Source organism: Lithobates pipiens, unplaced genomic scaffold, assembly GCF_037356315.1.
Source record: "Lithobates pipiens isolate NorthernLeopardFrog02 unplaced genomic scaffold, aLitPip1_a1.2 Scaffold_3, whole genome shotgun sequence".
Taxonomy (NCBI): Eukaryota; Metazoa; Chordata; class Amphibia; order Anura; family Ranidae; genus Lithobates; species Lithobates pipiens.
In genome coordinates, this window is record NW_027507790.1 from 38,680,218 (window position 1) to 38,690,035 (window position 9,818).

At 41.7% G+C, this 9,818-nt stretch overlaps 1 pseudogene; it reads left to right on the forward strand.

Annotated features, from left to right (window-relative positions):
• The first annotated feature begins 646 nt into the window (after nt 1-646).
• On the forward strand, nt 647-767 carry LOC143941766 (U2 spliceosomal RNA; annotated as a pseudogene).
• Nucleotides 768-9,818: the final 9,051 nt, after the last annotated feature.

The window sequence follows — 9,818 nt, forward strand, 5'->3', positions numbered from 1 at the left end:
GTGTTTCTTTTTCACTTGGATGGAGGGTATGGGTCCTCAGGCCTGCCCTGACGCCTAGGAGAGGATGCATGGCCATTGGGCTCCCTCCTCCCCTGAACCAGGGGGTCTCTTGTTGAGGGAACCCATCACCCCATACTCTTTGGTTGACTAGGTGGACCATGTTTGTCTGTCAGAAACTTTATGCCCCAGGAGGTCATGGTAGGGTCCTACTTCCTCAGGCGGTGGACTAGAGACACATCCATAAGTGCACTTTTATGTTTTTCACTTGTACTTTTTTTGTACACTTAGGTGTTTTGCTTTTGCACACCACCACGGGTTAAAAAGAAAAACCTAGGTTGCTCATTGTAGGACATGTGGGGCAGGGGTCTAAATGAGGCACTGCACATCTGCTAGGTACTTCAATGTTACCTTAGGGGCCACATAATGCTTTTGGAGTAAAGCGGAGTCATGCCTGATGTGGTAGTTTGGGGAACATTTCTCTGTACAATGTGATGCGTTGATTCAATGAAATGTATTGTGTGACTGGAACAGTATTGTAATGTAGTGTATTTACTGTATGTGCTGCGTAGCAGTACAGGGTGGAATATACATAAGTATTGTATTTTTTATTTATGAAAAAATTGATATTTTCAACAGCTAGGTCCTCTTTGCTTCTCAGCCTTATGGCTAAGATCAAGTGTAGTATCTGTTCCTATCAGTGTCCAGTAGGGGTGCTCTGCTGTCATTTTAACCTTCTGGTTAGGATGGTTGGCTGTATAGTATCCCTGCTGGTATGATGGAGGTCCTGCGGGATCTTCCCCCATGGGAAAGAAACTGGATGAAGCGTCCACTGGGTGAGGTAGAGGTCAGGAGTATTTCTCTGATGTGGAGGATTCCTGACAGGGAGGATTCCTGACAGGGAGCAGACCATATGACACATCCTAGTGCACTGTTTTGTGTGCGTTTTACTGACAATTTTTTTATTCACTTTGGTGTTTTGTTTTTAAGCACCACACCACGGGTTTGTAAAAAGAAAAAAGTTGGTGCACTTTGCCTCATCTGCTCTGGGTGGTCTTTAATGATGCAGAAAGGGGCACTGATAGGGTGGCATCAAAGCTGCTTTATGTATCGTTACATTGTGATTGCAGGTGCCATGGCAGCTCAGTGAGGCCCACATATCCACAGTGTTCTGGGTTGAATGACGCAGAGGACAGCCCTGGAGGTGGGTCCTTTCCGTAAGACTTATTTTATTTATTTTCAATGCTGCTGTGTGACTTTTTTTTGAACGCTTTTTTAGTTTTGCTGTGATCTTTTGGTCACTTAAATATTTAAATGCTGCAAACAAATATGATCTGTGCTTACAGGTGTCCCCAATATTTATACTGGCTTGCTGAACAAAGAAATCTGATTGTTGTGACAGATTATAGGGTCTGTGTCAACATGCTTTTGTTCGCTTCACAGCTGCTTCTCCTCTCATATAAATCTATGGGAATGCTAATCCCGCTGGGTCAAATGCACTTCTCAATGTATTTTGAATGATCTTAGAAGCATCTTAAACGATATAAAAAGCAACTGTATTTGCCCATCAAAGCCTGTTGACACAGATCATATAAAAGGTTGTAGCTTACTTCATTATCTATCTATGTATAGAACAAACCGGGGAAAATGTCATGCAGCATATCGAGCAGCCAGTAATAAGACTTTACAGTAGAAGGTACAGCATCTCTGTACAGGAACCACCTTGTATCTTAATTGTTTTCTTTTTTCTCTTTTCTTTCCCCCCTTGCTAATTCATTTGTTTAAGACCCCTTTCACACTGGGGTGCTTTGCAGTCGCTATAGCACTAAAAATAGTGCCTGCAAAGCACCCTGAAAGAGCCGCTGCTGTGTCTCCAGTGTGAAAGCCCCGAAGGCTTTCACACTGGAGCGGTGCGCTGGCAGGACGGTAAAGAAAGTCCTGCTAGCAGCATCTTTGGAGCGGTGAAGGAAAGGTGTATACACCGCTCCTTCACTGCTCCTGCCCATTGAAATTAATGGGGCAGCGCCACTATACCACTGGAATAGCAATGCTGCAGCAGAACTTTGCGGTGGTTTTAACCCTTTTTCCGCCGCTAGCAAGGGTATAAAAGCACCCACTATTGGGTGAATAGTGCCACGAAATTGGCGGTAAAGCGCCGCTAAAAATAGCAGCGTTTTACCTCCGACCCGTCCCAGTGTGAAAGGGGTCTTAGACTTTATACCTTTCTCTTATTAATTCTACCACCTTTAAGAACCCCCCCCCCCCCCTTCTGTTTTCCTGACACTTCTAATAATATCTCAGTCTCAGGTCATTGTAGTGAGTAAAGAAGATACAATCCACACATGGCTGTGGGAGACAGCATCCTCACGTGTCCAACTTATTGCCTGTGTACCTTTTACCTTGCCCTTCATTTTTGACAATTGTTCTTCTTAGGAACAAAAAAAAGATCAAACCATTAACATAACAGAAAATAGCTTGGTTTAAAGTGATATTCCTATAAGGGTGTTTACCACCCATTTAACTTGGATACTACAATGGCATATAAAACCTACTTTATTGTTACTTGATCACTGCTGTGATAGTTGATACTTTAGCCAAGAAGTTATTAGGCTGTCACAAGGAGAGCATTTAGTGCATAATAAATATTGCACAAGGGATAAGTACACCTTCCATTCTTTTTTCCTCGGCCAGCCGCTATTATTCCTGAGCAGCCGCTATGATTGTTCCTAATGTGCAGAGAATCGCCGGCAGAAAAAAAAATGATATATGAATGAGGCCTTCAGATATTCAGATATCCCCACTCAAAGACCAGGACGTCATATGACGTACTGAGAGTGGGAAGTGATTAAATGAATTTTGGAATGTCAATGAGCTCAGAAACATGCAGGAACAGACAAATAAAAGCACCTAAGAATAGTTAAGAACAAAATATTGGACTATTCTGTAGTGGCCTTGTATGAGACCTGATCCGAATTGCATTAACCATTTATGGAAAGAGCTGAAACATGAGTTTGAAGAAGACAACCTTCAAACCTGAGACACCTGGAACAGTTTGTTCTAGAAGAGTGAGCTCAACAACCTGTTGCAGAATTCTCATGGAAAGCTACAGAAATTGCTTGTTAGCAGTAATGGCCTCTGTGAATGTTGCACAATAAAATATTAATTGAAATAAAATTAATTGATTGCAAAATCAAAAGTAAAGTCTATTGAAAGCTAGTGTTAATTATCTTTGACTCATATTAATGCACAAAAAATACATATTTGATGTTAATTAAAGATTTATTGGGAGCTGTAAAACATCTTATAAAATCAGAAATTTGATATTTATAATTGAATTTGAATTGCTCTCCTGAAACAGTTTTTTTTAGTCGTGGGACTGGAACAGCACTTATCAGGGCTGGCCAGACAGTCTCACACTGTAAAGAGCATACATCAGCAGAGTAATAGAAGCCCCTACCAAAGATCTTGCACTGCAGATGCCAAAGAACAGGGAAAGATCATGCGATCTCACAGTGCTGCAAAAATAAAAATACAGTGCCATGATATATGAATGAATTATGGTAATTAACACTTCTCTGTTTAGTATCACTTTAATACTTAGAAATTTGAGTTTCCAAGGCAAAATGAGGCAACTAATTGCTGCGTACACACGACCAGACTTTCCGGCAGACTAGGTCAGACAGAATCACTCCGTCGGACAATCTGATCGTGTGTGGGCTAATCCAATCGTTTTTCATATATAGAATCAGAAGGACCTCGAAATAGAACACGTTTCAAATCTGTCCAACGGACTCAATTCCTATCAGGAAAATGATTCATTTGTATGCTGGTCTGACGTACCAAATATGACGCAAGGGAAGCTATTGGCTACTGGTTATTGAGCTTCCTTTTTTAGTCCCGTCTTACGTCATCACGTTTCGAAGCGAACAGGCTTTCGAACGGACTTAGTCCGTTCGTGTGGGCGAGTCCATTCGTTCGGAAGTCCGTTGGAACTCCTCCGAAAAGTCAGTTGGAAAGACCATCGGACCTAGTCTGCCGGAAAGTCGGGTCGTGTGTACGCGGCATAACAGTGTGCTCCAAAGGACCAAAGAGTCAGTACCTGAGCTGTAGGAGCACTGATTCCAAAAATTACTGCAAATTTTGCAGTGTGTCAGGGGCACCTTTTAATAACATCATAAAAGCATATGTCAAATATGGACATGCATATTAGATAAAGATAAACAGTGGTTTCAAGCTGAGGCTTTCCAACAGGAGGAGAGAAAATTAACAAGACTGCTGTGAAATAATACAAATACACTGTACAGCCTACAAGGTCATTGTATAATTAAATTTGTACCTCTGTGACCTTATTTCAACAAAAACGATATATTGTGGCTTCCAGGAGGTTGGAAATTATGATAGCTAATCATTCAGAAACTGTCTATACCCAGCGCCAGTACACAGAGATTGCACATAATCTGAAACCCAGATCAGTGAAATAAAGCAAAACAATCTCAGAAATGGTCTTTCAGCCAATTTCCTGCATCCAGGAAGCTTTTCTCTTGGAGAAAACCAAATGATGACTTCTGATAATATAGTTACATATAGGTCACAGCAGTTGCAAAGAAGGCACAGGCTGATTTCCTACACAATGTTAACTTGTTGTGCACTCAGTACAGAAAGGGCTGAGTGTAGATGCTAGATGGCAAACCTGCACAGGTAAGGGACATGTGTCATTGCATGTATCCTCCGAGTTTAATCATTACTTCAGATCAGATCAAATGACCAAGCACAGGGTATGCCTGCAGACGCATACCCTACCTGTGCCCAAGGTGTAACTACCCCGTGCAGCTTTACCCATCTGATAGCTCTCAGCATATATCTGCCAACCATCACATGTACTCTGTGCCCTCTTCATCTGTGTGGCTGGGAGACAATGCCCAGCAAGGATAGGCCAAGTAAAAATTATGCAAAATAGGTGGCTAGGGTGATTTCATTCTGAAATATTTGTTACCATCTGTTTATCATGAGTTATTAAGTCCTATGATTGCGGTCATAAAACAGCCAAATAATGTGCAACTATGTTACAGGCATGTTTTCACATGATATTCCTTTATTTGAGTTGAGTAATGCTCTGATACCTGCTGCTAAACAAATTTAGTAGTGGCTTTATAAATAACAAATGGGCCTATACATTATTAGCGCAAAATAATTATTCCCACAAATAGAGCTTTCTTTTGGTGGTATTTGATCACCTCTGAGGTTTCTATTGTTTGCTCTATAAACAAAAAAGAGAAACAATTTTCAAAAAAAAAAACAATATGTTTTACTTTTTGCTATAATAAATATCCCCGGAAATGTTTTTCAGATTTCTTCATCAGTTTAGGCCAATATCTATTCTACATATTTTTGGTAAAAAAAACCTGCAATAAGCGTATATTGATTAGCTTGCGCAAAAGTTATAGCGTCTACAAAATAAGGGCTAGATTTATGGCATTTTTATTATTATTATTTTTTTTTTACTAGTAATGGTGGTGATCTGTGATTTTTTTGTGGGACTGCGATATTGCAGCAGACAGATCAGACCCTTTTGACACATTTTTGGAACTATTGACATTTATACAGCGATCAGTGCTATAAAAATGCTCTGATTTCTGTGTAAATGTCACTGGCAGGGAAAAGGTTAATACAAGGATCGATCAAAGGGTTAAATGTGGTCCCTCCTTTGTCTTTTTAACTGAATGGGGATGGGACTTACTATAGGAGGAGCCAGATAGCTGCTCCTAGCTAGTATAAACAGACGATCTGTCTCTCCTCTCCTGACAGAATGGGGACACAAATCCCCGTTCTGGCTCGCGACCACCGGCCACGTGCATCCGGGGCCCCAGCCGTGCAACACCTGCTATGGCTAAGAAGCCAACGTATAGACATGGCGTTTCATGGGAACAAACCACTTTGCTGACCTATATGTATGTTTAAAGGTGCTCCTGGCCCCTCTTTCCTGCAGCTTGCAATAGGGGCCCCAAGCAGATGTGCTCCCAAGCTCCCTGTTCTGTGTGTCCATTCAGACACAGAGCCATGGTTCGGCCCCTCCCCCTCTCTCTCCTCATTGGTTCAAGGCTGTGATTGACATTGACTGTCTCAGCCAATGAGGAGGGAGAGTCCCCGGAGAGCTCATGCTCTTGTGCACGTTGCTGGATCAAGAGGGTCTGGGCCTGTCAACCAAGGACCAAAAACAGCAGCTCGAGCGGCCGAATGAAGTACGGCCATGGCCGCCGCAAGGGCTGCTTTGTCTCCTGTGACAGGCGGATCGGATGTGATGACTTCCTCGCAGGGGAATGCCAGTCTGTGTAAGGTGGTCAGGCTGTACTTCATGGCACTAGTAAGGCTGCATATTATGGCACAGGTCAGGCTGAATTTTATGGCACAGGTCGGGCTGCATTTTATGGCACTGGTCAGGCTGCATTTTATGGCACAGGTCAGGCTGCAGTTTATGGCACTGGTCATACTGCATTTCATGGGCACTGGTAAATTTTTTAGTACACCATTTGGTTCAGAATATTTTTTTTTTGTTTTTCTCCTCTAAAACCTAGGTGTGACAGAATCTGTAGCATTTATATTTCGGAAAATATATCACTGTGAACAAGTAATACAGAATTAAATGATGACATCTTAAAAAAATAAATGTATTAAACAATGACATTTAGCAATGGGTTGAATTTTATTTGTAAAGGCTTACTCCAGGCTCAGATAACATATGCTTTATTCAAGTATAAGCATAGCATGACATGCAAGACAAAAATAGAACAGAACAATCTGTGACAATGTATTTTAACAAGAGTCATCATTGGCACATCGGTATATACAGAGGTCCGATCCAGGCTCACTTTTAATTTTGGAACATACAAAACTCGTTACTGCCAAGCCTGACATAGAAACGTCTGTACTAAGATGATCCTCACAATCACCACTCAGATCCAAACCTGGTTTAGAAGATGGAATGTGATTTTTGTTGCCGGAAGCTGAGAGAATGGATGTCACACAGCACTGTCTGCAAGAACTGCACTCCTACTACCTACTGTACCTGTTAGGTGGTCTGTATTATTTTGCTACAGTAGACTTTTTACATTTCCTACTAGGATTAATTGAGTAGACTTGTGTGATTCCACAAGTAAGATGGTGGCACAGGACACAACGGTGTCTGCTGACAGAAGGATGTCAGCAGAATAACACTGGATCTGGTGGCTGGGTGAGTATCCAAACAGAGAAAAAGAAAAATGGGTTGGGGGGGGGGGATGTATACACTGAAGGTCCTCTTTAAGTAAAATAATAGATCATTAAACTCATAATACCCTACGTAACCCTAATGCTGTGTAGGCAAGTGCAGTCTACTTTCTCCACTCCAGGTGGCACTCAACCACAGCGACATTGCAGGGGGAGAGGAAGTCAAAAGGAACATGGTTCCTCTATGGTTTCCAGGGTCACTGAGGAAGCTATCGGATTGGATGCTGCCACCCCATGTGACTCTAGCAGCCATCTTGGGTTGGCCAGAGCCTATTTAAAGCCCTGGCTCCCAGGCTGGGCATGCATTTTGTGTGTGGGTAGTGTAGGGACAGGTCACTTGTCTGACAGGGACAGTGATTAGCAAAAGGGAGAGGTTCCAGATGAGTAGGGAAAGAATAGGAGCACGTCATCCTTCCTGGAGACCTCTCCAATTGTGTTTGGACTGACCAGGCCACATTCCACCCCTCAAGACAGACGCTGTTGGCTGGGACCTGCTTTGCTACACATTGCTGTCACATGCCATGAGTGTTCATGGTTGGGTCCCTTTCCTGCCAGGTTGTGAATTACTGAATTCTACATTAATGCCAGTTCTGTGCATTAATGCCAGCTCTGCAACTGGACTGTGAGTGTTTACCGTTGCCGCACCACGCTGCACCTCCCCACAGCTGTGCTAAATTTCAATTGTTTTGCTCAGTTAATATGCTCAGTTGTAAATCATAGGATATATGGAATGTTATGGAAGTATTTTTACCCTTTTCTTGTTTTTTGTTATTCTCTATTTTCTATATCTTTACTTTGTATGGCAAACACATTAATAAAATAAAAAACAATTTTTAAAAGCATGGATTATCTCCTGGGTGGCATCTGTGCTGATCTGTTTTCTCTTTCTCATTACTAGTAATTTAACACAGAGTTCAATCGACAGTCACACTACTTGTGATAGAATGGATATGCCCGCACAGTCATTTTATCTTCACTGTACCATCTGTATGATCAGGTGGAGGGTAAAACAAAATTCACCACTATTATTAACCTGTCATGGAGGTATATCAGTTTCTTAGGAGGAAAAACAATATATGGCAAAAATCAATGCAATACATATAATACTTTACAGAAACACAGCCAAGACTGTGATATTAGAAGATTCACAAACACATCATGACATTAAAGTTAGTTCTGCAGTCATTGATTTGCAAAGCCTAACATCTCATAGCAGCACATACTATATAGCACTGCAATCTATTTATGAGCAATGTAAATTAAATATTAGCACAAACATCTGTATTTCAAGATGCATTCAGGTGTAAAATAGGGGGTTGGATAAATATACAATGAGGGAAATTTACTAAGACTGGACCAGACAGAATCTGGAGTAGCTGCGCATGGCAAACAATAGTCTATTAGCTTTCATTTCCAAAGCTTAACAGGCAAAGTCACGCACCTATTTGTCGCAGCTTACTTCCAGGTCCACTTACACTTGTACACGCGGATCAGGAAAACTATGCTATAATTCGATTCAGCATAAGCTGATCAGAGGGTCCCAGCCAATGATGTATAGCCTGGACCCGCTGATCAGCTGAGCAAATGACAGAAGAGAATCCTGTGTTAGTAAACCACACAGGGCTCTCTACAGATGGCAGCAATAAGTTTTTTTTTCTTATCTCTGCAAAGCAGGGAGTAAAAATCAGTACATTGCTTAGTAAAATCATCACACAGTTCACACACTAAACATTGTTAGGCACACATTTAACCCCTTGATCACCCTAGATGTTAACCCTTTCCCAGCCATTGTCAGTGTATATTATTAGCACGGATCACTGTATTAGGTCACTGGTAATGTCAGTGACAGTTAGTCAGAGCCCCTCAGTGTCAGTTAGTGTCAGATTGTCATACCATAGTTTGTTGACGCTATAACTTTCATGCAAACCAATCAAAATACACTTATTGGGATTTTGTTTTTAACAAAGACATACATAGCAGAATACATTTTGGCCACAATTTAAATACACCAGTGTATTTATGTCTGAAAATAAATCAGTGAGTTTCAATATTTACCAAACGTCCAAAAACATTTTAGTGCTAAACCCAAGGGTAATCTTCCTCCGTACTTCTTTCCAGAAGGCCCTTCACGGGTTCAACCCTCCTCTGACTGGGAAATCCTTAGAACCAACTGCAGCGCAGCCACCTCTTGCATTACCATAGATAATCTTTATTTAATCCATATAGATAAATGGATACTCACATGCAGGGCCGCTGATAGAAATCATGGGGCTCTATAATACAGCCTATGTGACGGACCCCCTTCAGCCCCTCGGTCAATCTCACCCCTGGCCCGCCCCCTGCATTAAGATCCAGCGATGGGTTTGGGTGGGAAGGGCTTAATGATGCAAGAGGTGCCCATGTCTTACAATGTGTTTATTTAGGTGCATTATATTAAAGTATGCAGCAAAGTCAATATAACTGGTAGAAGATGCAGATATGTAGGCTCTCACAAGTGTTTTGCTACAAGACAGGGCCTTTTAAAGAATTAATAATTTACTTAGGGCCCCTCCCCAATG